We start from the raw sequence: 26862 nt of genomic DNA, 5'->3' as shown, positions 1-26862 counted from the left end.
AAAAGAGGTGTAGAAGATGTATCAATTGTTTTAAATGGGAAAGACTGTGCCATAGTGTTCAAAGTTGCTCACTTGAGTGTTAAAACCAAAGGAAAACGCAAGGGGGTCTTTACCACACATATCAGGATCTTCCTTACTTGTAGAGGGAGGGGGGTGTTATGATTGGGATAGCTCCATGAAAGTTGTTCTGGAGAGGCTGCTGTTATTAGTCAGGGTTCTCTAGAGAAACAGAACAGGTAGGACATATAGATTATGGTTATAGGCATAGGTGGTATAGATACACATGTACATATACATATGCATATGCATACACAGGCTCATGTGATGATGGAGACTGAGAAGCTTCGCCCATCTGCCTCCTGCAAGCTAGAGTACCCAGGAAAGCTGGTGGTATAATTCAGTCCAGTCGGAAGGATTGAAAACCAGAGGAGCAAATGGTGTAAATCCCAGTCTATGAGTTGGTGAAGATGAGATGTCTTAGCTCCTGTCTCAGCAGGAGAAAAGGGGGAATGCTTCCTTCCTCCAGTTTTTGTTTTATTCAGGCCTTCAGTGGATCTCACCTACATAGAAGAGGGTGATCTACTTTACTGAGTCCATAGATTCAAATGTAACTATGTCTGGAAGCATCCTCACAGACACACCTCTTAGCAATGTTTAATCTGGGCATCCTGTGGCTTGTCAAGTTAACACATAAAATTAATCATCACAGCTAGTAATATTCTATTTCTTAACATGAGTGGAGATTTCAAGCTGTTTGTCTTATAATAATTTTCCAAGCTATACATTTTGTGTGTTTTTCTGTACCTGTTTTATTTTACAATAAAAGGAATAAAATAAATAAAATACAAGCATATCAATTATAATTTATATATCTACATGAAAGGTACATTTTGTAGGTAGGAATATTTTTTTTTAATTTTTTTTAACGTTTATTTTTGAGACAGAGAGAGACAGAGCATGAATGGGGGAAGGTCAGAGAGAGAGGGAGACACAGAATCTGAAACAGGCTCCAGGCTCTGAGTGGTCAGCACAGAGCCTGACGTGGGGCTCGAACTCACGGACCGTGAGATCATGACCTGAGCTGAAGTCGGACGCTCAACTGACTGAGCCACCCAGGCGCCCCGGTAGGAATATTTTTTATATTGATCATGTGTAATGTTTCAACCTACTATACAGAGCCCAGGTTCTTAATATAATAGAAAAAAATATTATTAATATTATAATCTCTTCAAAAATATAGGCAGTGTCTTAAACATCTTTTATGTTAGCCCATGGACCTAACATAATGGTAAGACTAGCTACCATTATTTTTTATTTTTAGAATAGCTACCATTTACTGAGAGTTCACCATGTGGTAAGCACTATACTAATTGCTTTACATGAATTATTTCATTTAATCCTCCTGCCACCTTAAACGAGGTGATTGTAATTATCTTAAAGAATATTCCAGATAAGGTGATTGAGGCTTATAGAGGTTAAGTCCCATATGTGAGGTACCCCAACTCTACATGAAACAGTTAGAATGAACCCTAGCAGTCTGACTATAGAGCAAGTTGTACCTCCAGAGCAGATGTTCCAAAAATACTTGCAGCATTGAAATTATTTTATTGAAGTATAATTAACATACAGTGTGATATTAGTTTCAGGTGCAAAATATAATTATTCAACAATTCTACACATTACTCAGTGCCCATCACAATAAGTATACTCTCGATCCCCTTTATCTATTTCACCCCTCTCACCACCCCCTCCTCTCTGGCAAATAACAGGTCTATTTTTTGAGTTCCACATATTAGTGAAATCATCTGATATTGGTCTTTCTCTGGTTAACTTATTCCACTTAGCATTTTACCCTCGAGATCTATCCGTGTTATTGCAAATGACAAGATCCCATTTTTTATGGCTGAGTAATATTCCATTATATATATATATATATATATATATATATATATATATGCATATATATATAATTTTTTTATCTGAAACTAGATTACTTTTTAACACCATACACAAAAGTAAACTCAAAATGGATTAAAGACTGAATGAAACGTGAGATCTGAAACCATAAAACTCCTAGAAGAAAACATAGGCAGTAATTTCTTTGACATGGGCTATAGAAACATTTTTCTAGATATGTCTCCTGAGGCAAGAGAACCAAAAGCAATATTAAACTATGGGGGCTACACCAAAATAAAAGCTTTTACACAGCAAAGGAAACCAATAAAACAAAAGAGCAATCTACTGAACAGGAGAAGATATTTGCAAGTGATAAATCCAGTAAAGGGTTAATATCCAAAATATATAAAGAAATTATGCAAGGCAACTTCCAAGGGGAAAAAAAAAAATCTGATTCAATGAAATTTTTCTAAAAAGCGAAATTCACTTTGCCTTCCTAATTTCCGTTCATTGCATCATTATAGATATCTAAAAAGTCAATTATAGTTGTGTTTGAGTTGAATATATTATACCAAATAACATAGATAATAAATAATAATGTAAATAGTACATTACATAAAATTAATGAGATACCATATATCAAGAACGTATGACAATTTTCACAAAGTATATATAATCCCATGTAAAGTGAGTGTTTGGGCTGGTAGTTTAAAAACAAAAGGAAGAAAAGGGACCTGTCTTCAGATTTATAATCCTTAGGAAAATCATTTAATCTCCCGGAGCTTGCTTCCTCATTAGCTTCCTTTAATTTCCCAGTGATTTTCTTAATCAACACTAAATGAACAAAGTGAGATGGACCCAAAGGGTACTTAGGAGAATCAATGATCATGTTGATCATACTCTCCACTTTTTAAAGTACTTAACATGTTAAAATAAAATACTGTGGGTTTTGGCTACATTGCATATGCTACGTTAGTGTCAGTATGAACCTTTGGTCCAAGTGATTTTCATAGTTTTAACTGTCTATTCAAGCAAATATATGCAATCAACAGAATACAGAAAAAATGATGCAATTATTTTTATCAAATTATTAAACATAAAGCTTTTATGTGGGAGCACCTTAAAAAGTCGTTCTACTCAAAACAGCATTTATATCACCCAGTTTAACTTTAGGTTTTCTAAGAAAAATTCATATAGACTAGATAATTGGATAATGAACCTATCCAGAAGAATGATGACTCTAGAAATACCCTCATTTGCGGTTGTTTGAAGATAAGAAAAGTTAGTAGTATTATTGAAAAAGGTAACCCAAGGACCCATGAATGTAAATACCTGAACTAACCTCCTCAACGAATAGATAGCTGATGCATTATTGAGAGGGAGAGAGAGAAGGTAGTGGAAAAAAAATCTATTCAAGCAAGAGTCACAACCGGAATTATGAGTTAACATTGTGATATCTGAATTTCAGTAGGATATATGATTTTAATAAAATTGTACATGAAACTCTACATTCCCGAACCTTGCTATTTAAGAACACTTTTACATTATGCAATTAAACTTTGGAATCTACATAAATACCAAAGGGTCTCTTCACTTTACAATGAGGTTTATGGTTATGTTACATGTTTGCTATTGCAAATATTATTACTAACCTCATTAGAAACAAATTGCTTTCTGGGGCACCTGGGTGGCTCAGTCCGTTGAGCGTCTGACTTCAGTTCGGGTCATCATCTCATGGTTTGTGAGCCTGAGCCCCATGTCGGGCTCTCTGCTGTCAGCATGGAGCCCACTTTGGACCCTCTGTCCCCCTCTCTCCCTGCCCTTGCCCCACTTGCATTCTCTCTCTCTCTCTCTCTCAAGATAAACAAATAAACTTTAAAAATATATTTTAAAAAAGAACCAAATTGCTTTTTGTTGCTATCATTTGTATTGGATTATACCCAGCAATGTTATGTGTGAATTTTTTTACTGTTGTTATTACCAGATTCTGTATCAGTTTAAAAATTCACTTACCCTCTAATTTTTTTTTAATATTCATTTATTTTTGGGAGAGTGCAAGTGGGGGAGGGGCAGAGAGAGGGGGACAGAGGATCTGAAGCAGGATCTGTGCTGACAGGATGACAGCAGAGAGCCCACGTGGGGCTTGAACTCACGAACCGCGAGGTCATGACCTGGACTGACATTGGACACTCAACCAACTGAGCCACCCAGGTGCCCCACCCTCTAATATTAATTTGCTACTCCATGACACCTTTTTTTCCCTTTTTTTCTACTTGCCCTCCTTTCCTTCTATCATCCATTGAACGAATAATTATTGACTGTCTACAGTATACCAAACACTATGCTAGACAACATAGTGTGATCCTGCCTTCATGTTGCTTGACAAGGGGACATAAACAAACACACAGGTAAATATCACCAAATGTGATATTTGCAAAACAGAAATAAACTCTGAATGGTTTGGGAACACAAGGAAGAAGCATTGGGCTCATTGGTAGGGGAAGTGGAGATTGACACGCTTGTTTCAACATCACCACCATCAACAGTGAGGGGAACTGTTCCAAAGCTGGTAGATAGAATCAAAAATTTTCCCATAGGATTGTCTGCAACCAGACCCATTTCCTTCCATAGCTCCAGCTCATTGCTCTCCTGAGCTGGTCTCCCCTATTTAAAGCACCACTTAAAAAATGTTGCCCTTAAAGGACTAAGATCAGGAAACTGACAGCTCACAAAGCAGTCTGCTGGCACCAGGGCTCCAAAGAACAGCCTCTAAAAGCAGAGGCTCCACTCGTTAGCCCAAACACAAGTTGTTATAATCCCTTTCTGCCTTCTGTGCTTATATAATACAGGCCTTCTTCGATTACAAGACACTTTGAAGATCTCACCTTCTCCCATTACTTGTCTTCTACATAAAATGCCCACAGATGTGAGTCTGTTAGAATGTGTGAGAACTGCACTTGATAATTTATAAACCAATACTTCCTAAGGTTTGAAATTCGTTAGGATTCAGTGGCATTGAAACAGGGCATGTTGCTGCAGGAGCACCCCCTACTGACCACAAGGAGAGATGTTGTAAAACTGGAGGTAGAAGCTGACAGGTCTGGAAATAATACTTAATTCTTCCCATCTAGTCACAACTAGTTATTGAGTAGTATTCTGTGATACAAAAGGACTGAGATTATACACTCAAGTGGCCAAAGCAATCATCTTATTTTTAAAAAATTTTAAAAACTAATACATTTAATAAGTTGACCTCTCCTAGAAAAAGTCACAAAAGGGACATGTGGTTTGGCCAATTTCAAGCATTGTGGAGGTGTTTTATTTTTTTGTTTTTCCTCTAAATGTAGTCTACACCTAAGTAGACTATGTTCTTACACGGGAAGATTCAATAACATGAAATTTCCAATTGGTCCAGATACATCTATAAATTCAACATAATCTTAACCAGAACCTAAATGGGATTCCTTAACAGATAAGATAAGTTGATTCTAAAGCTCATCTCTAAAAGAATAGACAAGAGGTTTTTTATTTGATATACAAAATATGAAAACACAATAGAAAGCTACGATAATTAAAACATTATGGTATTGGCAAAGTCAATGCACCAGAAACAAATCCAGTTATTTAGGGGGGAATTAGAATGTGGTAAAAGTATCTTTTAAATTAACTACAAGAGGATTCAATGAATGATGTTGAGACAATTGGATATGATGCCTATCTTAAGAGATGCCCAAGAATATGTTACAGCTGGGTTAACAAACAAAGCAAAAGAAATAAAAACAATAGAAGAAAATGTAGGACGACATTTTTATCAAAACTAAGAGAACATAGGCTTTCCTAAACCAAACATAAAGTGATCCATAGTTTCTAGCTCTAAGAAATATGTATTATTTTGCACCTTACATAATATCTAACACGTACAGAGTGTATTTCCTCTGTTCTGATCTCTTTAGCCTCACTCTTAACACCTATTTTGTTATTGTTATTGGTCAGGAGCTTTTTTTTTGAGATGAGAAAATGAGGCAAATGGAAACGAATTAGGCTGGCTAATAAATGTGGGGCCGTGGACATAGTTTCAGGAATTCAGAGACATTACTTATCCTTTCAAACCCTTGGATTTCCTCAAACTAGTTCAAAACTCACATGTGAGCTGGAGTATCTAGGTATCTGGCACGTGCTTTGAATATTCTATTTTTCCCTGAATACTTATATCTCAGTCCAGAAAAACAACCACCAAAAAAGCAAGGAGCAGAGACAACATCCTCTCCATTTCTAGGGAAAGAACAGGTGAGAGGTAAAGAGCTTCAGCTGCCAGAAAACTCACTTTTAGAGCTAATGTGAAGAGGCACATTAATGACCATACTAATCTGTGGAAGAAGGCCACTTAAAACGCCACTGTCTGAACTGGGTTAGGAATGTGTTGAAGAAGCCACTACCCGCAATTTAACATTCCAGTAATTGCTCTGTAAAAAGACCCTTGAGCCACTGTGTGAAGGAAATGGTCTAGACAGCCCAGCACCAGGAATGTGCCATTGTGTGTGTAGCAGATTGAGTTTACACTCTAGTCCTGATTCACAAAGGGGGCGAGTGTGCCAGTGGGCCGCGGGCCAGGATGTGGGTGGTTAAATAAGTGTTCTCGGAGGAAGCAATATTCTTTTGGGATCTGCATCAGCACACCAGCTGATCAACAAATGCAACAGTTTTGAATGAAGTTAGACAAAAAGATAAATTGGACATGCTCTTTTCCAATGTGTATTGGATTCGTGGGTATCCACGAAGTTTCAAAATTTTTACAGACGGTTAAATTTCCAGGTGATTCTGAGTAAGTACCAATGTTTCTCTGCAAGATTCTATGCGGAGGACTTGTCTCTGCCAATTATACATGGGAGTTCTGTGACTATACCTACACTACTATATTTTCGAAACTACCTACGTGATTTGATTGCACTTGCATAACTGCATTCACTTTCTACTCACATTCAGACGAGCAGATAAAATGGGGACAGGAAAAAAATCTAGCTGTTCCTAGTGGATTGGCAATACATTAGAGAAAAAGAGCTTGCTGCCAGAAACAATTTTTTTCTTCATTCATTGAGAAGAATCTTAAATCGTTTTTAATGTTTATTTATTTTTTAAAGACAGAGACAGAGCATGAGTGGGGGAGGGGCAGAGAGAGAGAGACACACACACAGAATCCAAAGCAGGCTCCGAGCTGTCAGCACAGAGCCCAATGCAGGGCTTGAACCCACGAACCATGAGATCACGAAATGAGCTGAAGTTGGACATTTAACAGACTGAGCTACCCAGGCGCCCCTCATTACAAAAGAATCTCAAACCCTACCTCTTTCATGAAGAATGTCGTTGTTTAATGAAAAAGAGTAACTACTCCCAGACCCCAACTTGTTCGATTTGATTTCCCAGGATTATCTATTTACTATTTTGCCTATTATTATTATAATATAATAATATGATATAATATATAATATAATATAATATAATATAATATAATATACTAATTTGCCTATTATTAACATAAATGCTTTTATATTCCAGGTGTTTAATCTCATAATATTGCAATATTCTCATATTGCATCCTGGGTTTTAAAGAAAAAAATAATGGGAAAAAAAGATTTACTTAAAAATTTCCCCACCATTTACTTTTTCCCAGCTTTGGCAGAAACAATACTACCATCATGAAATTCAATTATGCAAACTTCTTTTCCCTATCAGAACAAACACAGGATTTTTAAAAAGATCTTTATTCCAGTGAGATGCAGGGTCAGACATCTAACGTATAGAAATGCAAGAAATTATTTTACGTGACTATGCTTGTGGTAACATGTTACAGTCAACAGTAAACGGATCCAAGGTCCTACAGAAACCCCTCAGTCACAGAGCTAAACACACAGGCCAGGCTCAGGAGACAGAGAAGCTGATGGAAGACCGGGGGAGGCAGAGCAGTTACAGACCCAGCTACTGCTTCATGTCAAGGTGAGTCAGCAGATCAGCAATCACGTGTGTGTGTGCTACAAAATAGCTTCCTTTCCACTTCCAAATCTCTCAAGCATCTCCCCTGCGGCCTATGTCATACAAAGAAGAAGATCTCGGGAAATTTAGTTCAGCCTGGCCAAAATGACATTTTAATTAAAAGCCATTTTATAGGTTTTCCGTGCCATCGACTTCACCGCTGATTTTTTTCTCCTTCCTTCCCCTTGAGAAAACGAGTATCAAACTGACTGATTTTAAGATTTTAATCTGAAAATGTTTAAATGTACCAGGATGTTTTCTTTAGAAATAACAAAGGAGCAAAATAAAATATTCCCCATAACCCTAGGGTACCAGGCATAAAGATTATGTTTCATATCCACATTTATTTGTTTCATGACTTGCAAGAGGCAAATTAGGTTCCTAATTGAGATCTGCACAGTTTCATGATGAACACTTTATGAAAATGCACGCAAATTGTCACTATCATAAAAAAAATCTATTCAAAGATGCAATGCATCTGTATTTTGATGTGGGAAAATGAGTAAAGTTATAAAAGGCAGAAGGTGTATTTACGTTCTAGGCCCCCCTCCACTCTGGATTGGGTGGGCTTATAAAAAATCATCTTATTTATTTGATATTTAATTACCTCATCTGTAAGACAGGAATGAGCTCTTTAGCAACCTTCAATTCCAGGAAACTTGTAACTTTGAATTATCTATGATTTTCTAAAGTCCAGAAATGTAATAGGAACAATGGTTCCTATGAGGTGGTTGTCCTGGACAGATTTCCTGTTTGATATAATCAGACTCTACTCAGGCAGAAAACACCAGAAGAGTAACTGGATAGATAGCAGCCATCAAGACCTGTTTTTGTTTTTTGGTTTTTGGTTTTTTTTAAGAACTTAACTGAGAAGAACAGTAAAATGCCTGGACATGCTAGGGTTATCATCTATTTGGGGAAATCCTAAGCCTTTGAAACACACGGCAAGGAAAAACTGACCTTACCTGAAAAATACCTTACCCTGAAAAATAATGTAGCTGTGTTAAAAGAACCACAGACATGGAGTAAGTGAATGCTTTGAATCTCTATTGTTTTACACTGAGCCTTAGTGACCTCAATCAGGCTTGTGCTTTTCTGATCCGCAACTCTGAAAAAGCAAATTTTGACTGTAAAATGTATTAAGATTTTAACTTATTTGCCATATGTGTTATCTGAAAGAGGGGGAAAAAAAAACCCTGCTGTGAAAACCTTTAAAAAAAGTTTGACCACATTAAAAGAGTAAGGCACAAAAGGACAAAAGGATAATGATTTTTTTCCCCCTAAACGCCTGGCCTGAACATAAGTCCTCCAAAAGTCCCTCTTACCAGATGGCTAACCCAGCAAGGGAAGACAGCCAACTTGATTTCAAATGTGAGAGTGATTTTTTATTTAAATGAAAGATAGAAACTGTCTCAATTTTATTATATCTAAGAGGGGAGCTCAAGTGTTCAGCATGTGGGTCTGGTTTGAGTAAAAGTTTGTCTTTTTTTGAATAGAAATCATATGTAATCCCAGGCAGTGGCCTGAACCATTTGCTAATACTAATTGTTGTTGGTTGAAAGTGGAGTAGGAGATTGTTAAAGTCTTCCCTGGCAGAAACCTGATCTGTGGAAATGTACTTCACAGGAACTGTGATGAGGTTTGCAGCTGGCAGGGGAGTATGACAGTGCGGCCACATGCGTCTCCATCTTTCCTTTGGCAACCAAATCGAGACTCACATGAAACAACTCTGGGAGTTAGCTGATGGCCTGAAATGCAGATCTGGCATTCTTTTCCTCCCTACCCCCTTCTCAGCCGGTGATTTGACAACAAAAACTGAAGCGGGTGTATGTCCCATTTCTAAGAACATATATTTTCAAAAAATTATTATTTAATGATGTGGCTATTTTGAACTATGATTAATATAAGTGCATTTAAGATATAACATTGGCAAGTTAGAAAACCACCAAGTAAGGCCAGATGTGTAAACTGACTTGATGTTTAAATTTAAAACACCAGCATCAGACTGAAAGGTCTGTTATTCTATGAGTCAAATCACAGAGAATTCATACACAAATTATGCTTACCTGTTATTCCCAGAACATAGAAAGAATTGCCTTTTAAAGTTATCATTAACTAATCTATACATCATCAAGATAAGTGGATTTTGTTAAAAATATTGAATTATAGAATGAACTTTTGATTTCATGGTAGTCTTGACAGCACTTGAGAATCCAGTTATGTTCTAGAAACTGTACTACAAATTGTGTTATGCTTTAAATTATTGTGAGATATGTAAAATTGTTGCTAAATTACTGTTATATTCTTTCCTGATTTAGCTTTGTTCACTAATACCTAGATATCCCACCCCCATCAATACTGTAGGAACTCTGTAGAACTCTGTGATTTCAGTTTTATTGGACATTACCACGACTACTTCCAGATCATGGAGAAAGGAATGAGCAAAGTTCATTAAGGGGAACTAGCACATAATATCAAGTAGATATTCTAAATGCACTTCAGAGAAGAAACACGTTCCCACTACCCATGCACCTACTAGCATTCACTTAATGAGTATAAAAACCTGTGTATGGTCCTTTCACATTTGTTAGATTTAATAACACTCTATTAATAATAATTAATAATAATACTCTAGCTTTTCAACCATTTACTATCACCGTTTCACAGACAAGAAAACACAGTCCCAGGGATCCTGAGCAGACCTGGGGCTCAATACCCACCCCTTTCCAGACACCTACTCATCTAATAACAAGAACAAGTGCAATTACAGATCCTACCTGGGGAAAGGTGTAGAGTAGCCCACCCCATGAAATAAACATAAAATGAAAACATAAAAATAAAAAGAACCCATGGCTTATCATTTATCAGGTATCTTATTATCTTTGGAATATTATAGAATAAAACCCTATCAGAATGCTGCCATTGGCCTATACAATAAAATTTTGTCCTGCTGCCTGGCAAAAGCTCTTCAATTCTAACCATTTAAGAGAAAACTATGTCTTTTACAAGTTAGTGTTCTTTTTTACAGTGTATTTTAAACAAATTATATTATGTAAATTTTATCTAGAAGTGTATTATTCTTTTTAAGCAATTTTATAAAAAGGCTTCTTGATTTGGTTTTGGGTTTTTGTTTTGTTTTGTTTTGTTTGTTTATTTGTTTTTAAATCCTTAGGAGAGCCTGGAGTAGATAAGCAAAAGTAATGGTGTGCTATCCACAAGAATGGTGTCCTAGCTTCTAATCCCCTCCTAAGATAAAATTTTCCTCTAATGAGTCCTTCTAAATGTATGTTCCAGTTTCTTCAGCTACGAAGCATGACTATTATCAGATATTTGCTATGATCTTCTCTTCCTTTCACTGATGCACATTTGAACCAATTTTACCCCCAGTCTATGGCCCTTCACCACCGCCCCCTACCCCCCCATCCTCCAGCCCTGCTAAGCTTAGCCTCTCTCCCAGAGCAATGACACAGTTGAAGCCAGAACCCATGTCTTAGCCCCCAAGACCAAGCACGGTGTCTGGCATGTGATTTAAATGATTAAATCTGAGCTGATTAACTAGAACTTGCTGTTTTCATATAGCAGGTAATCCTATCTAATAGACCAGCGCTTCCCAAACTGTGCTGTGAATTGGAGTCACCCAGGGAGCTTTAAAACATGCTGGTGCCTGGGTCCTACTTCCTGAGATTAATTGGTCTAGGGTATGACCTGAGCATCAGAATGTTTCAAAGTTCCCCAGGTGATTCTACCAAGAAGCCAAGAGTGAGAGTCACTCCAATAGCCAAATGCTTCCCAAGTTGAGAAATGCCCCAAGTGATCCCGTGTTTGCAGGGTAACTGCAATGTCTTAGGTTATAACATAGAGCTATTTTCCCTCCCTCAACGGCCTCATTCCCTGTTCTTTGGGAATAAGAAGTTACTGCTCTTTAGTCATTGGCTTTCAAACCAGTATTTAGATCAATGCAACAAAAGAAATGCTTCCGAACTTTTAATGAGATGCATTTAGATGGAATTTTAAGTTAGTTTTTGAGCAACTTTTATTCTAGAAAAGAATATCATTTTACAAACCCAGGCAAAAAGGGACAAAGGAACATAATTTGCAACTCTCACTGCCTGTGATACACTGAATTCCATGCCAAGAAAAGTGACTATTTGTGTCTTCACACAGAGCCAATACATTAAAATACCTGACCTTAAATTATATTACTGAGTGTGGCATTATTTTAAACAGTTTCTTGGTAGAGGCATTTTAAACGATCATTATCTTTATGTTTTAATTTACTTTGAAAACTGTTTAATATTGATCTGTTTAATCTCTTTTATTTCTGCCAAAGAAGGAAAACTAGAGCACATGTCAAGGTTTACCCCAAAGTGCTGAGGCCATTATCTTACTGGAAATCCTCTAGTGCTCATTCAGCTTGACTCATTTGTTTATCTTGAGTTGCAGTCCTGTGGTTCTTGTTTGTTTACTTATAATTAGTCACTTGCAAACAATTTGTACCAACAAGTAGCTACTTAGCACCCTTACCCCCATCTGCTGCAAAGACTGCTAGCTGACCGCTAAAGCTACTTCCTCTTCTTCCCGGACAAGTAACAAGCTACACTTTCCACTCCCTTGCAGTCCCATATGGTCACATGACGTGAGCCAATGCTCTATGAGCAGAAGCAATGGGAGCCCCCTTCCAGGCCTGACCCAATCTCCAATGCACATCCTCCAGTAGCACTTTTGTTTCCCTCTTCCACCAGTGCTAAACTTCTACAGTGTTAAGTGACTGAAGATTCGGGGGTATATCAGTGACAGGGATACTACCCAGCTCAGAGCTGGGTCCCCTTCCTTTTTTTTTTTCCTTTTCAAGTTTATTTATTTTGAGAGAGAAAGAGAGTGCAAGTGGGGGAGGGACAGAGAGAGAAAGGGAGTGAGAATCCCAAGCAAGCTAACTCCACACTGTCAGCACAGAGCCCAATGCAGGGCTCAAACCCACAAATCTTGAGATTATGACCTGAGCCTATGTCCGATGCTTAATCGACTGAGTCACCCAGGTGTCCCGAGCTGGTTCCCCTTCTAAAAGAGCTCCACACAATATTGATGCAGAAATGGCTGTCACAGCTGCCACTAGTGTCTGGGACAATTACCACCCTTGAGTCCTCACTGCTCCCCTTTCGGGAACTGGTTACTCATCAGGGCAACACCCCACAAGAGCCTCTTAGCTCCTAACCCTTGCTCTATAGACCCAGAAGGAGCCCCTTTTTACTCATTTTGCTTCAGAGTTTGGTGGTGGTGGGCATGTGGGGAGGGGGGTCCAGAGAACATTTTTGAGTGTCTGCTGTGTGCTCCTTCATTCATTATCACATTTTAGTCATCACAAAGCCCCATGAGGTAGGCATCACTATCCCCACTCTATATAAGGAGAAACTGAACACTCACACAAGGTTACCAGCTGGTGAGTGGAACGTTCCAGCTACAGACTGGTTCTTCTGACTAGAAAGCCAGGGATGGCGATGCTCATCATGGGCCCTCTTGTGCTGACATATACCCTCTCTACCTCCCTGTCTCAGGGTCTCCCCTGGAGCGGGCGCCTCTGGGAAGGACAGTGTGGGAGCCTGTCTGTGGAAGCCAAGTCATTTCATGGAGACCAGAGTGGGTGGAGGATGTGTTCCTGGCCTCCTCATTTAAAACTTGGAACACATTTTTCCATGGAAAAAATATTAGGCAGAGAGAATCCATTTTTGTAACGTATGCAAAAGCACTTTGCAAACCATCAAGGAGTATGTAATATGCCTAAAAGGAGTTACTACTCTGCAGTGCATTTGCACTGTAATTCCGACACTTTGTGGATTAAATAGCCTGTTGTGAAGCAGAATTTAACCGCTGTTATGCTGACTGTCTCAAAGGAAAAATACATTCCAACGGCCAAACAACTGACTTACAACAGACATTTGGAACCCAACCCATTCATAAACTGAGAACTGCCTGGATTAACATGAAGAGGACACATCATCACCATCTTCATCAAGTATTATTTATTAAGGGCAGTGCATGGGGTGAAGGCTTCAGTGTAAAGGAAAAAAAGAAGGGAAGTGTTAATCTAATTTTTAATGGCTGCAATTCCACGTCCTGGTTGTGAATGAACTCAAGCTGTTCCAAAACATCCCACTCATCTTTCTTTTTACTTCCTTCCCCTCAATTTAGCACTTATCTTTTACTCTCCTTTCTTTTTATTTTCCCCTTGCCATTCCATTTTTTTTTTTTTTTGTCTCTCTTCCACATCTATTCAACATTTGTTCCTGCACTAAACAATCTCTTTGCAAGGGCTAACTATATTCTCAGACTCTGTGGTAGAGTCTAGAAATAACCAAGATGAGCAAAATGCAGTTCTCAGCACACTCCCGACCTGACAGTCAGAGAGGGGAACCTGAAAACAAACCAGATTCTGTCCTGAAAAATACAGAGAGACACAGAGTGAGTAGAAAGGGTGTTTTCTAGGCAGGAGTTAAAGGAGCAATGCCATTTCCTTTTTCGCTCATCTCACACCTGCATGCCCTTTTCCTCCCTTTCTTGGTCCACACCGGTGTCCACCTTCATCACTTCTCTTCATTACTTCTCTTTGCTACTACTCTGCAATTGTCCTAACCAGTCTCCTTGCCTCTGTCCCTCCCCACTGTAATCCAACGAATATATTGCTGCCAGATGAATGTTCCTTTGGAATGGCTCCAATTATACAGTGCCCCCTAATTATCTCATTGATACTTCTTGCTCTCAGAATTTTATGATAATTCCTAGCATTGCATTTGGAGGCCTTCCTTGGCCTCATCCCTACACAGAGCTCCCTCATTAGTTAGTCAATGGAAATGCATAGTATTCCCCAAATCACTTCCTTCCTTAACACTATTCCGTCTTCCTTCCTCTACAGTGCTTCTCATACCACGTAGACTGAAATTCTATGCATCCTATAATACTCCTCTCCAAGGCCATCGGCAGAGCTTTCCTTATACCCCCAGCTGTGGATCTTTTATTGCTTATTTGGAGGAAGGAACCAGTGTTTGCTGAGCATCTTTCATATATCAGGCCCAGTGCTGGGCACTTTTCATGTATTAACCTGTTTACTGTTCATAACATCTCTGTGAAGCCTGTTGGTTTCCCACTTTCAGATAAGGAAACCTAGGTTCTGAGACGTAGAGTGTGCTCTAGGTAAGGAAATGGCAGAGCCAGAATTTGAAGCCATACACCCGTGGACCTTGAAGGCCATGTTTATCTCTTTCCATCAAGCCTCATTGCTTCCTTCATTATTTCTCTTGCAGCAACAGACTTGAAAAGTGGTACGTGCATTCCTCAATACCTCCATAATATTGTGGATACTTTTCTCTCGAAAACATCTTTGTCTATTAGACTGTCTCCCACCATAACTGGAATTGTAGAAACTTTCAAGTAATGTGACATTCATGTGAAAGTGCTGCACTGGCATGACATTGCAGGATTCAGTCAACAAGACATATGCAACTTAACTCATCAGCAAGCAACCAGTAGAATCCCATGTCCACAGATATATGAATACAAAGAATCAGACATGGAGTTCTCACTGGTGCAATTTTCTAAAGAGATTCCGAATAGAACAAAACCTAGAGATACTGGCCTTTGGTGTTTGCATCTGGCAAAGTTTGAGGATAGGATAATGAGTGTCAGCAAATACTGAAAATGCTTTGTTTATTTGCTTAGATATTCAAAGTGAGCCATTTGCCAAATTTGTGGACCCAAGGACAAGACTGAGACACAAACAAATGTTTCTTCTCAGCCAGTCATAGCTTCTAATACCATCTGGAAACCTACACCAGTTAAGAAAGAAACAAATATGCCTTTTTTTGCTTTCCTTCTAAGACCTCAAAGCTTGTAAATTTGGGGTCTGTTGGGGAGGGAAAAGAAGAGAGTTCCAAAAATGGAGGCCCTCCAGAAACTCAAGCCCCCTGGCAACCAAAACTTCAGATTGCAGAAGCAATCAGAGAGCATGTTTACACTGATCTCAGTGGCTCAGGAACAAAATAGAGGTTGCTGCTATCTCTGTTCACACTGAAGGAGCTTCCCTGTGACCCAGTTTAGAGTTTAGTCCAACTCCGTAAATTACTAAGATATTTTTATTGATACCATGAAAGTGCACCCTCATTTCTCTATTGTCACAAAAGCATGTTGTTGAAACACTTAAAATATCTTGGCACACTTTAAAAGTGCTTTTTACAAAAGAGACATGAAATTAATGGTGCATTTCAGTCAACACGTCCTTTGCAGTGCTTTCTTTCCCCTTCCTCAAAGCCACGGAATAAAACAAAGTGGGTCCAAACAAGACCTCTGAACATTTCTGTGATGGGAATAACATCTGGGTAGTCAGGAATGGGAATCAATGTTGCAATCTCCTCTCCTACCCTAATGTACACGTGAACAGCATTAAGCTGGTTTTATCATTAGATTTCACTTTTCAGTGAAGTTTTAATTACCAACCCTTATAATGTCATTTCTGGGAGGGGGTCTTGCAGTTTACCTCCTATTTTCTTGCTTCCCAAATCTTTCTCTTGCTGTGTTCCAGCCTACTCTGTTTCCTGCCCCCATTCAGAAAGCTTCAGATCCAATGTGATTGCTCACCATTCCATCACCATCATTTTTTTTTTTTTTTGAACAGTGTATTATCCTAACCACACAACAGTTTCCAGCCATCAGGCACATAATCTTAGCTGCACATTAGCCTGGAAATGGGCTTTTCCCCCCTTTGGTTATCTTATCCATAACATGTGCAACTATTACCTCATTCACCCTTGTGCTGGTTCCAGAGATTAACCCCAAAACTGTCATGATAAATGCACAATTTAAAAAATAGTCAGTTTCCTCAAACTTCTTGTCAGTCTTGTTTTATATTTCATCCCCTGTTATGACATGGCTACTAGAACTTGCCATCTTTTATACTGTCTGGTTTCCAAACATTAGAGCCAAGTATGATGTCATATGGTCTAGTAGCATAACACTTATCTAAAGGAAAAAGCACATCCAGAGCTTTTCCCAATGTTTTTATTTGTTATAATAACACACAGAGCCCAAGTTAGAAAACATATTTTTAAAGGAAACCAATGAGACAAGCTTTAACCTTTAACCATGAAAAAGATTCCTTAAAATTTCAAAGGAAAGACAAATTCTATCCCTTAGACACATTAGGCTTTGACTGGCAGAGGCTTTTTCATCCGCATTCAATATCAGCAAGATCACTCCGCTAGTCAGGCTGCAATTTTGTCATAAGCACTGTGCAGGCATTATGGAAAATGTTAAGAAGTGTTCATGTCCAAACCAATTTAATATTTATTCTTTTTTAAAAAGGAAAATAAAACAACAACCAAGGTTCTCCCATTTTCTAATTAGCACCAGTGGCGTCACATTTAAATGCCATAAAGGGAAGATGGTGTCATGGGAAACAGAAGGTGTGGACCTAGGAACAAGAGATGGGGCAAGTCTCTTATGTTTCTTCATTTATTAGAGATAATCTGTTCTATCTCTAAGTGCTTGAGGAAGAGCAAACAAATAATGCATGCAAACACATTTTAAAACTATAAAGTACTATACAAACATAAGGTGTCATCTCGGTCAATTTTCAGTCCCCACTCTTAATTTTTAAAACTATTGGAGTTGGCGCCCTGCATGCCATTTGCACTATGTACACCCTTCTCTCCGAGCATTGACCACACAGCAGTATGACCATATCTACGTGATTGTTCCCCCTACATGCTTGCAAGCTCCCTCAATTCATCTTTATAGCTCTGCTGCCAAGGGCAACCTTGGGTCATGTCTGTTGATTGATTTACTTGCTAAGTGAGTACCTATATAAGGCCCCCAATTTTTATTAATTCATTTCTCATTTTCTCTCTTTTCATTAAAGCCTGAAGCTCTTGTCTTTGCCTCATTTTTTTACTGACTACACAGAATGTTCATTTTTGTTCCACCTCCCCAAACTGTCTCTAGTGTTACTTTTCTGTGGAGGAAGCACGGGGGGGAAGTAAACCTAAGAACCTGGGGATGAAGAACAAACATCTTCTAGTAGCAAAATTCCAAAATAGGAATCCAAAGTTGCAGACTACAAATACCTAACTTAGAGAGAAGGGAGTGGCTCTGGGGTGTGGACTTCACCGTAGCTGATTACGAGTGTTGATATGGCTGGAGAAAGGATATGTCAGTCAGAAGAAGACAGTTATCACCAATGGATACATGGAAAAGAGAACCAGAAAGATGGATATTGACAGAATGACTACAGCATTGTTGGAGAGAGAAGAAAGATACCCTCCAGTGGAGGGGGCCGCATCACACTTGGGTGAGGCAGTGAGAAGCACAAGAGTGTGAGATCCAAAATCACCTCAGGCTAAATCCCAACTCTATCATTTACCAGCTGTGTGATCTTTAAAAATTTTTTTTTCAAAATTTTTCCAGTTTTACTGGGCATACTTACATGCACAATGTATTTAAACAATGGGTTTTACAATACATAGTTATATCACTTGGTTTACAACCAAATATGCTGTGAGTGTTCTCTCTTTTACAACAGTTAAAATACTTGCAAGGTATGGAGAAAACATAATTTATTAAGCTCCCTTGTTGGGGAAATTTAGATAGAATTTTTTTTTTTTCCAAAGCCACTTCAATCTCTTTGCCACGCATTGAGAAGAAAGGGGTGTCCTTGTCTTCTATAGCTTTCTATAGATGATAGAAACTTGCCTTCCAACTTAGCTTTTTAATTTGCTTCTCAGACCCATCTAATCGTCAACCAGGTAATCCATTTTTGTTTGCCCAATTTCTTTCCCATTTGCTTCCTCTTTTCTAGCATCCCTGGTACACATGCGCACTTCCAATACTTCAGTGTCCTGTCCCCCACCTCTAATATCTGCCCCCTGACCTCTCATCTGCTCACTTTACAGAGGCTTCCTTTCCTTTCCTTTTAAAGATGAGTTCTTGATTGATTTTGATCAACTCTCTACCCAAAGCTTTAGCCTCAATTCCATGTTAGGAGCAGCCTTTAATGATCTGAAGATAGAGTTCAATTGTTTAAAGGAAAATAAGAAGAAAAAACCCTTGGTAGAGATACATGTACTAAGAAACATAGAACCTGGTCACAATGTATATATGGCTGGTTTTTTTTTTTTTTAAGTTTTTTGGAGAGGGCAGGGCAGAGGAAAGTAGTTTGTACTTTAAGAAATGTTAGGGAAATGTTAGGGACCATGATGAAAATCTGTCCACTATTTCGAGGCAACTAACAAATGATTATCTCCCAGTTAGGGAATTGGAGTGACAGCCTTTACAGGTTATGGAATTGTATGACAAATATTGCATATGCAAGTGTCCTTTAACAGTAACTTTGAATTTAAAAAAAAAATTTATGTTTATTTTTGAGAGAGAGACAGAGCACAAGCAGGGGTGGGGCAGAGATAGAGGGAGACAAAGAATCTGAAGCAGGCTCCAAGCTCTGAGCTGTCAGCACAGAGCCTGACTCAGGGCTCAAACTTATAAAATGCAAGATCACAACCTGAGCTGAAGTCGGACACTTAACCGACTGAGCCACCCAGGCACCCCAACAGTAACTTTGTATAGCAAGGCAGATGCCAGCTAACAAAAAAGTGGTGCCCAAAGATGCTTATTAATTCTGGAGTCCTGGAAACCAGGAAGTGCTCATCCATCTCATGGGCCTCACATCCCGGTAGAAATGTCTGAGGAAACCAGTGAAGTTGGCTGCACCAACATTTACACATGGAATGTCTCTTGGAGAGCCAGGTGTCATGGGGGCACAGACTCACAGTTGTCTTTGTGTGAATCATGCTCACAGTTCCAGCCATAGAAGGAGGGGGGCAGGCAAAGAAAGACCCCAGCATGTAGGTTCCCCCATTCAGACAGCAGGTTTTATTTAGCTCTTTACTGTCCTGGATTCCTATGGACAGCACAAATTGGAAAGACCAATGATGAATTGAAGGCTCCTCCTGGGACCAATTGCAATCATCTCTTAAGGCTGGGGTCTCCCTGGAGGGACATGCAAGTTCACGGTGGCTCAATGCAGCAACTAATTCCAGTTCAAATGCTTTGGAAATGGCCATGATGAAAATCACACTGCAAGAGAAATGCTCTATCTTTCTGTGGTCCATGGCTGGCTTTCCCCAGAAGGTCTTAAAGGAAGCAGGAGCCAGGATGTCCAGAGACAGGGGCTTATCACCAAGTTTTGTCCTAAGGAATGCTTTGAACTCAGCCAGGGACTCAGCCTTGCCTGGGACTCTCCTTCTCAACAACCACTACCTGTGTGATCTTATGTAAGTCACCTAACTCCTCTGATCTTTGTATTTTCATATGTAAAATATGAAAAACAGAATGTTTATATGGGCACAGAGTCTAAGTGTGTTGGTTGTTTGCCCTTGGTGGGAAATGCACCTCACTGCCCCTACTCAGCCTCACGAGAGGATCGTACCACATATCGCCAGCTCAGGAAAAGATCCAAATTCAAAATTCGAAGTAGTTTTCTACTATATATCATCAGTAGCTATTTATTTATGTCTTTCTTTCTTTCTTTCTTTCTTTCTTTCTTTCTTTCTTTCTTTCAAGTGTATTTATTTTTAGAGAGATAAAGAGTGCAAGAGCAGGGGAGGGGCAGAAAGAGAATCCCATGCAGGCTCCGTACTGTCAATGCAGAGCCCCACGCAGGGCTCCAACTTATGAAACTCTGAGATCATGACCTAAGCCTAAATCAAGAGTTGGACGCTCAACTGACTGAGTCACCCAGGCACCCTTCAGTAGCTATTTATAAATGATGTCTGAATCATTCAAAATATGTTGTATAGAAACATCAATGAATATGTTTCATTTCCAGCTAAGAAATAGCTGAAGGGTTCTATGCCAGTGATAGACTTACTTTATGTATTATTTGCAGAATTTTTATGTTATGTTTTTCACATGAAAAAGAAGTAGACATCCCCATATTGACACCCAAAACCTTCTGCATACAAAAAGAATAATAACATTATCTGTGAGGAAATATTTATTTATTTATTTATTTATTTATTTATTTATTTATATTTGAGAGACAGAGAGCAGGGGAAAGGGGGAGAGGGAGAAAGAAAAGGAACACCAAGCAGGCTTCACACTCAGCATGGCACCCAATGCAGGGCTGGATCCCACAACCAGGTTCAGAATCTGACACAAAATCAAGAGTCAGACAGTCAACCTACTGTGCTACCTGGGCAAGCCAGAGGAAACATTTTTTAAAAAGAAATTATTTATATGTGTTTCTTATTGTTATGTTGTTGCTTTCGTCACCTTGGAATCTGACTGACAGAAAGAAAGGAATGTTAGCGGGATTTTCATGTATCTGTCTCCCACTTTGTGGGCTCTACGCCTTGTGCAGACTCTGGTGAATGCTACAGCCCTTTCTCCCACAATTAACAGACACAAAATTTTGCTATCAGTTTCATCAGCTTATGGACCTACACACCCAGGGTCAAGAACTCTGGGTCAATCTATAAGATTTCTGGTCATGGTGGGCTCATGATCTCAACTGCAAGGGAGCCAGAGTCACATGACTTGGCTTATTTGCGTTTGCCAGATTTAACTTGTAGATAACTACATTAATCTCCACCTTGTAAAAGAGGGAAAACTAGGCACTCAATCCATGAGCTGATTCCTCCTAAGAAAGACAGTTGGGAGCACAAACCTTATGGTGCTCACAAATTTGGAAAATTATGTAAACTAGCAAGAGCCATATCAACAGTGTGCACATTTGTATTCACAAAAGAATATAAAGAATACCGCTAATGTATGTTTTATTATATTTTGTCATTTTAATCCTCCAAATTGATAGAAAGCCCCGTAATATAAAAATAATACTCCTACACGGGCAATTATTGAAATTGTATGTCTATATGACTTGAACATGAAGAGCCTGGGGTATGCAGGTTTTTCTCTTCAACCCACTGCCATAGGAACAGTGTGATGCTTTCCACGCTGGTCTCTGCTTGTAGTCTCTTATCTTACAAGCAGCTGAGTCTAAAGAGATAGAGTCAGAACTAGAAAGAAGAATATTTCTGAGAGTATGGATTTTTACTTCCTGCCAAGCATTCTATTCTCATACACCCTTGTGACCCTATGGAAATGGGAACCATAAAAATATTTTCTGGCTTGGAGGTTAATCTATAGTTCACTTTCTCCAATGTGCTCCACCAAAGACCAGATGGGATACTAAAATGAGCTAGGTTCTGACTACAAAGCACCCTTGTAGCCTGAGGCAGGGGAAGGCATTACAAATATGTATGTTATGTGGAAGTCCCAGCGGGATTTCCACAAAGAGCCTGTCTGAAGGCGCATGTCCACTCTGGGAAGCAAACCACTCTGAAATTCCCAATTCATTCTGAGCACTGACCCTGCAGCATGGGTACGGAGGCCAATTGGAACCATGTGTATGGGCTACCGCTCTGGACAGACCGCAGTGCCCTTGCCACACTGACTTCAGATTGTGGCCCCAGAGTCTTCCCAGTCACACAATCGTAGGCAAGCTCTCTAAAGGTGTTGACTTAGGCTTCCAGAAAAAGCGTAGCTCTTGTGACGGAGAAGCACAAGCTTTGGCATTGTTCAGTCCTGGGCTGAATTCTGGCTCTACCAGCTATAGAGTGCTATATTCTGGGGGAAGCAACTCAGTTGCTGAACTTCCTCTGTCCTCATGTGTATGCAAAAAGAATAATTATGCCCATCTTGCAGGATATTATAGATATTGAGTAAGAGAATAGAGTAGTATAGGCAAGCAAGCTAGAAACTGCTTAAGAGCTCTAAATTCTGTCTGCTTCAGTTTCTTCCTCTGCAAAGTGAAATAACAAAATACTTACCTAATCAGATTCCTGGTAAGGATTCAGGGAGTTAATATACTTAAAGGGCTTTAGCTAGAGTTTGACACATATTAAATGCCCAATAAATGCTCACATTATTGGATAATGTACATAGAATACTTAGAAGAATGCTATGGTTAGGTGGGAGATCAAAAATGACAATATTATTATCTTTTTATTTTTCTCCCTAAACATAGTATGAAGGGAAACTAATGTTTATTTCTCTTGTCCTACAGACAAATTCAGTATGTTAAGTGTCCTCAAAACCACCTCTTTTAAAATGCCTAAAACTTTGTATACCATATCCAGATTGTCTCTACCAAACTCAGTCTGTGTCAACTCCCCAAATTTTCTGAGAACATTAAGCATAGGCTAAATTAAATGTATTTGGTGAAAGTTAAAGAAAAATGCACAAGGAGAGAAGGTTGGCCCTGGATTAAAGATGTGTGACAGAAGAATTTGGTAACCTCTACCAAAAATACTATGGTACTTCTTGTAAATCTCAGGAAAAAAAAATGTTTTCCAAAAAAAAAAAATCCTTTTTCAAGTGGCCAAACGAAAGATTTGTATAGTACTTACTCAAAACAGCAATTTTCATTCTGCAGCCAGGATACTTTAAAGAGGAGAAAGACCAATTGTATGTACTGCCATGAAAATGATTCCAGGTGCAACGAGCCCTCAAGATTTATATAACTCAGCTCTTAATTTATTTCCTTTAATCCACACAATATTCCCAGCTTCTCAATTGTCAGCCACATGTTTCTCAATAAAGACCATGGTGGCACCAAACTTCCAAGTTAGATGCTATGATTGTGTTTCCTGAGTGCCCAATATAAAATGTAGTTAGTGTTTTTAATAATCATTTCTCTTGCAGTATTTCCAGCAAAAGTCTGTGTGTAATGCCAAACCTTGGTCTTCTGCATGGAACCGGTCAGTCTGCGTGTAGTTTACTAGAAAGCCGGGTTTTCAAACTCTGGTGTTAATTTCAGTCACCATGTTTTAGACCGCAGTAAGGAGCAGGGCTAGAATTGATAAACAGCTATCTCATGGGTATGATGCATGAGGAGAAAGTAGCTAATTAGAATAGAAATCCATTGTAATCTCAAAATAGAGGCTTGCTTTGAAAAAAAATTGCAATATAGGCATATTATCCAATAAACAATGAACTCCTATTGTCTATCTAAGAAGGAAAAGCAATATAAATCTGTGTAGATAACACAAAAGGTCTATAATATAAGTTTCAGTGAACAGAAATTCAAACTCATTTAGCAAAAATTAATTTTTGAGAGAAATAAACTTTTACCTATCAGAAGTTCTATTTTTACATTTGCCCTGTTTGTCCTTGTTTACATGCAAGAACAATTTCTTGCAGCCAATTAAGTAGAGATGATTATGCAAACAGATAGAAAAATTACTGTTACATTTGTTTTACATTAGATTCATACAAAATAAACTATGTGAAATTGAAAGTTCAACCTTTCCTCTAAGGGGTCTAAATAAGAATTCATTAGATTGGGAAGGTAATTTTTGAAAGTTTTATGTGAACAACAACGACATAAATTCTTTCTTTTAATATTCAACATGAATTTGTAACATCCTTCCTTCCACTAACAAAACCTATTGTACACCATCAGTTACCATTGAAAATTCCAGAAGAAGCCTTTGTTACCTTCTTTGTGGTATTTTAGAGCCTCTGGAAAGATAAGCAGTAGTCATTTCTCATCCTGTGACTTGTGATAATTGATGGAACGTTCAAATGAACAACTTTTCATACGCAATGTATACAGTGTTCATGTCAACATCAGGCAGAACAAACATGGCTTATGAACAGAGGTTAAATGACAGATAAATCATTTCATGAGTAACATACATAAAACTCTTGACTCTTCATGTCTATTAGTGCTTTGGTGCTGTCTTTATCTTCACTACAGCCAGCATCCTTCTTTTTCTTTTTAATATGATTCTCAGCGTTTTGATGTCATATGTTTTGTCTTATTCAACCATTTGGAGTACAGGTGTGCCACTGTGTTTTTGATGGAGTGTTGCTATTCCAGAAAGCCCCATCCAAAACACAACCCCACACATGTAATCCAAACCCGAAGATGAGTCAGCCATTGAGACTTTGCTCCAGTTCTTGAGAGAACTCCTCACATAGTTGGACAGAATGTAGAATTAGTAACACACACAATAGTTAGGGAATAATCCTGAGCTTTAAAAGACCTCAATATTCCTCTATGAATTTTCAAGGAAAAAAAATTTGTTTTTCAGTTCTGTGTCCATGCTACTAGAATTACAGTCAATGTTTTTAGACTGTAGAAGTCTTTCCTTAGCAAGAAAAACCCCATATGCTTGCATTCCTTATACCACCTCAAAAATTCCTTATACCACCACAATACTGATTAAATGATTTTCCGAATCAGAATGAGGAACTTGAGCTCCACTTGCAGTACAAATATTTCCTAAAGTGCTGGCCATCAGTCTATTGATCCTGACCAAATTCTGATTTCTTTGAAAATGTTTCAGCTTCTTATCACATTAAGGAAATGAACATTTTCAAAAAGCTTGCAACAACAAAGAGAACAGCCTGGTCTTTAGGCTTAATCTGGGTATTATTTTCAAGACACATTTTGGAGAGAGTCTTTGAGTGTTCTGCCGGAGGCTGGTCTCTGCCAGTGTTTATTTCTTGTACTGATGCAGTTCAGAGGTGATTAGTGAAAAAGATGCTGAAAGAAAGGGAATAAACGAGAGGACAGGTGTCATATTCTTTGTGTTCTCTTTCAGAGCTTGCACAGACGATTCCATGGTGGCAAATTTGGCACTATGTGGGTGGCTGCGTGACTTCAAATGCTCAGCTGCTCTGGCTCCCAGGGCACTGACAGACTGTCTCCTCCACTTTGGAACCCCCAGATGATGAGTCTCTGACCCTTTAAACAAAAAGCCTGAGCACCATATGGTGATTTTTTTAAAGTGCTATCTAAAGATACAAGGACTTTATGAACAGCGTTTGGACATCACTCCACTGCATGGTGTCGGTTCATTCTACTGTTTCTGTTGTTAGAAACCACCTTCCAGTCTTTATCCTATAATAGAAGTATCGCCAGAGACTAATAGAAGTTTAAAGTTGGAACTTATAAACCATCTAGCCTAAGCTTCTAGAGGATTAAAGAAAGAACATGTGGAAAACACTTTGCAAACTGAAAAATTCCCCCTAAATGTATTTTGTTTTGAAGATGGGAAAACAAAGGACTAGAAAGTTATGACTTACCTATTATTCCTAAGGCTGAGAGGTAACTGGATAATCAATTTTAACATTGTCATGCACACTTTTAATACGAAGTTCATATAAAGTTTAAAATTAGGCCATGGGTCCCATGACTTCTTTTTTGAATGTATATTTTAAATGAGGAATTCAGGATTTTTTAGTGCAAATCTTATAAGCAATACACGAAACTTCAAACAAAGTAGTTGTCAACTGCAGCCAGAACTCTTCTGTATAGGTGAGCATACAATTTGGCCCAAGGAAAGTGCAAATCAGGGACCAATGTTATATGTTTCACAGGACAGACAGACACGCTTGGTCAAAGTGTTTTCTTTGGGTAAAAATAAGAGTATGATATAAAGAGTTGTATCATATTTTAATACCAGAAGTCTCCCAATGCCTTAGTGTAGGAGTACCTGCAATCCAAAAAGCAGAAAGGTATAGGCGGCCATCTAGAGGGGTCATCAGATCTCCGAGTCTGATGCCAAGGACGCCTAAACTAACAGAGCCACAGTGGGACCGAGAAGCAAGTTCGTACATGGCATCACATAGCGGGGGCACAAGAAAGAGACAGAACTGAGCTCAGACCAAACAGTTGATCTCAGGCCTGGTGACAGGGAAACCAGGAGGATCTTTACCTCTGTGCTTAGGGGCCATCAGTGGGGCTCTCAGGTTTGAAAGAATGGAGTTGAAGTAACGGTTTGTTTACTTCAGGATCCCCCATAGCATCCATTCTGAGGTCATACACAAAAGACCTGCGTGTCCACAGAGAACAGCTTCACAGAGACTTGGCTAAGAGGCAGAATCTGG

The 26862-nt window shown here is 38.8% G+C and overlaps 1 pseudogene; it reads right to left on the bottom strand.

Moving 5' to 3' along the window:
- Positions 1-20072, bottom strand: part of LOC132667972 (protein CRIPTO3-like) — a 34862-nt pseudogene extending 14790 nt beyond the window's left edge.
- Positions 20073-26862: the final 6790 nt, after the last annotated feature.

Source organism: Panthera onca, chromosome B2 (assembly GCF_046562875.1).
Source record: "Panthera onca isolate mPanOnc1 chromosome B2, mPanOnc1 haplotype 2, whole genome shotgun sequence".
Lineage (NCBI taxonomy): Eukaryota > Metazoa > Chordata > Mammalia > Carnivora > Felidae > Panthera > Panthera onca.
Note: the sequence above shows the minus strand (reverse complement) of the source record. Positions and strands in the feature narration are given on the sequence as shown.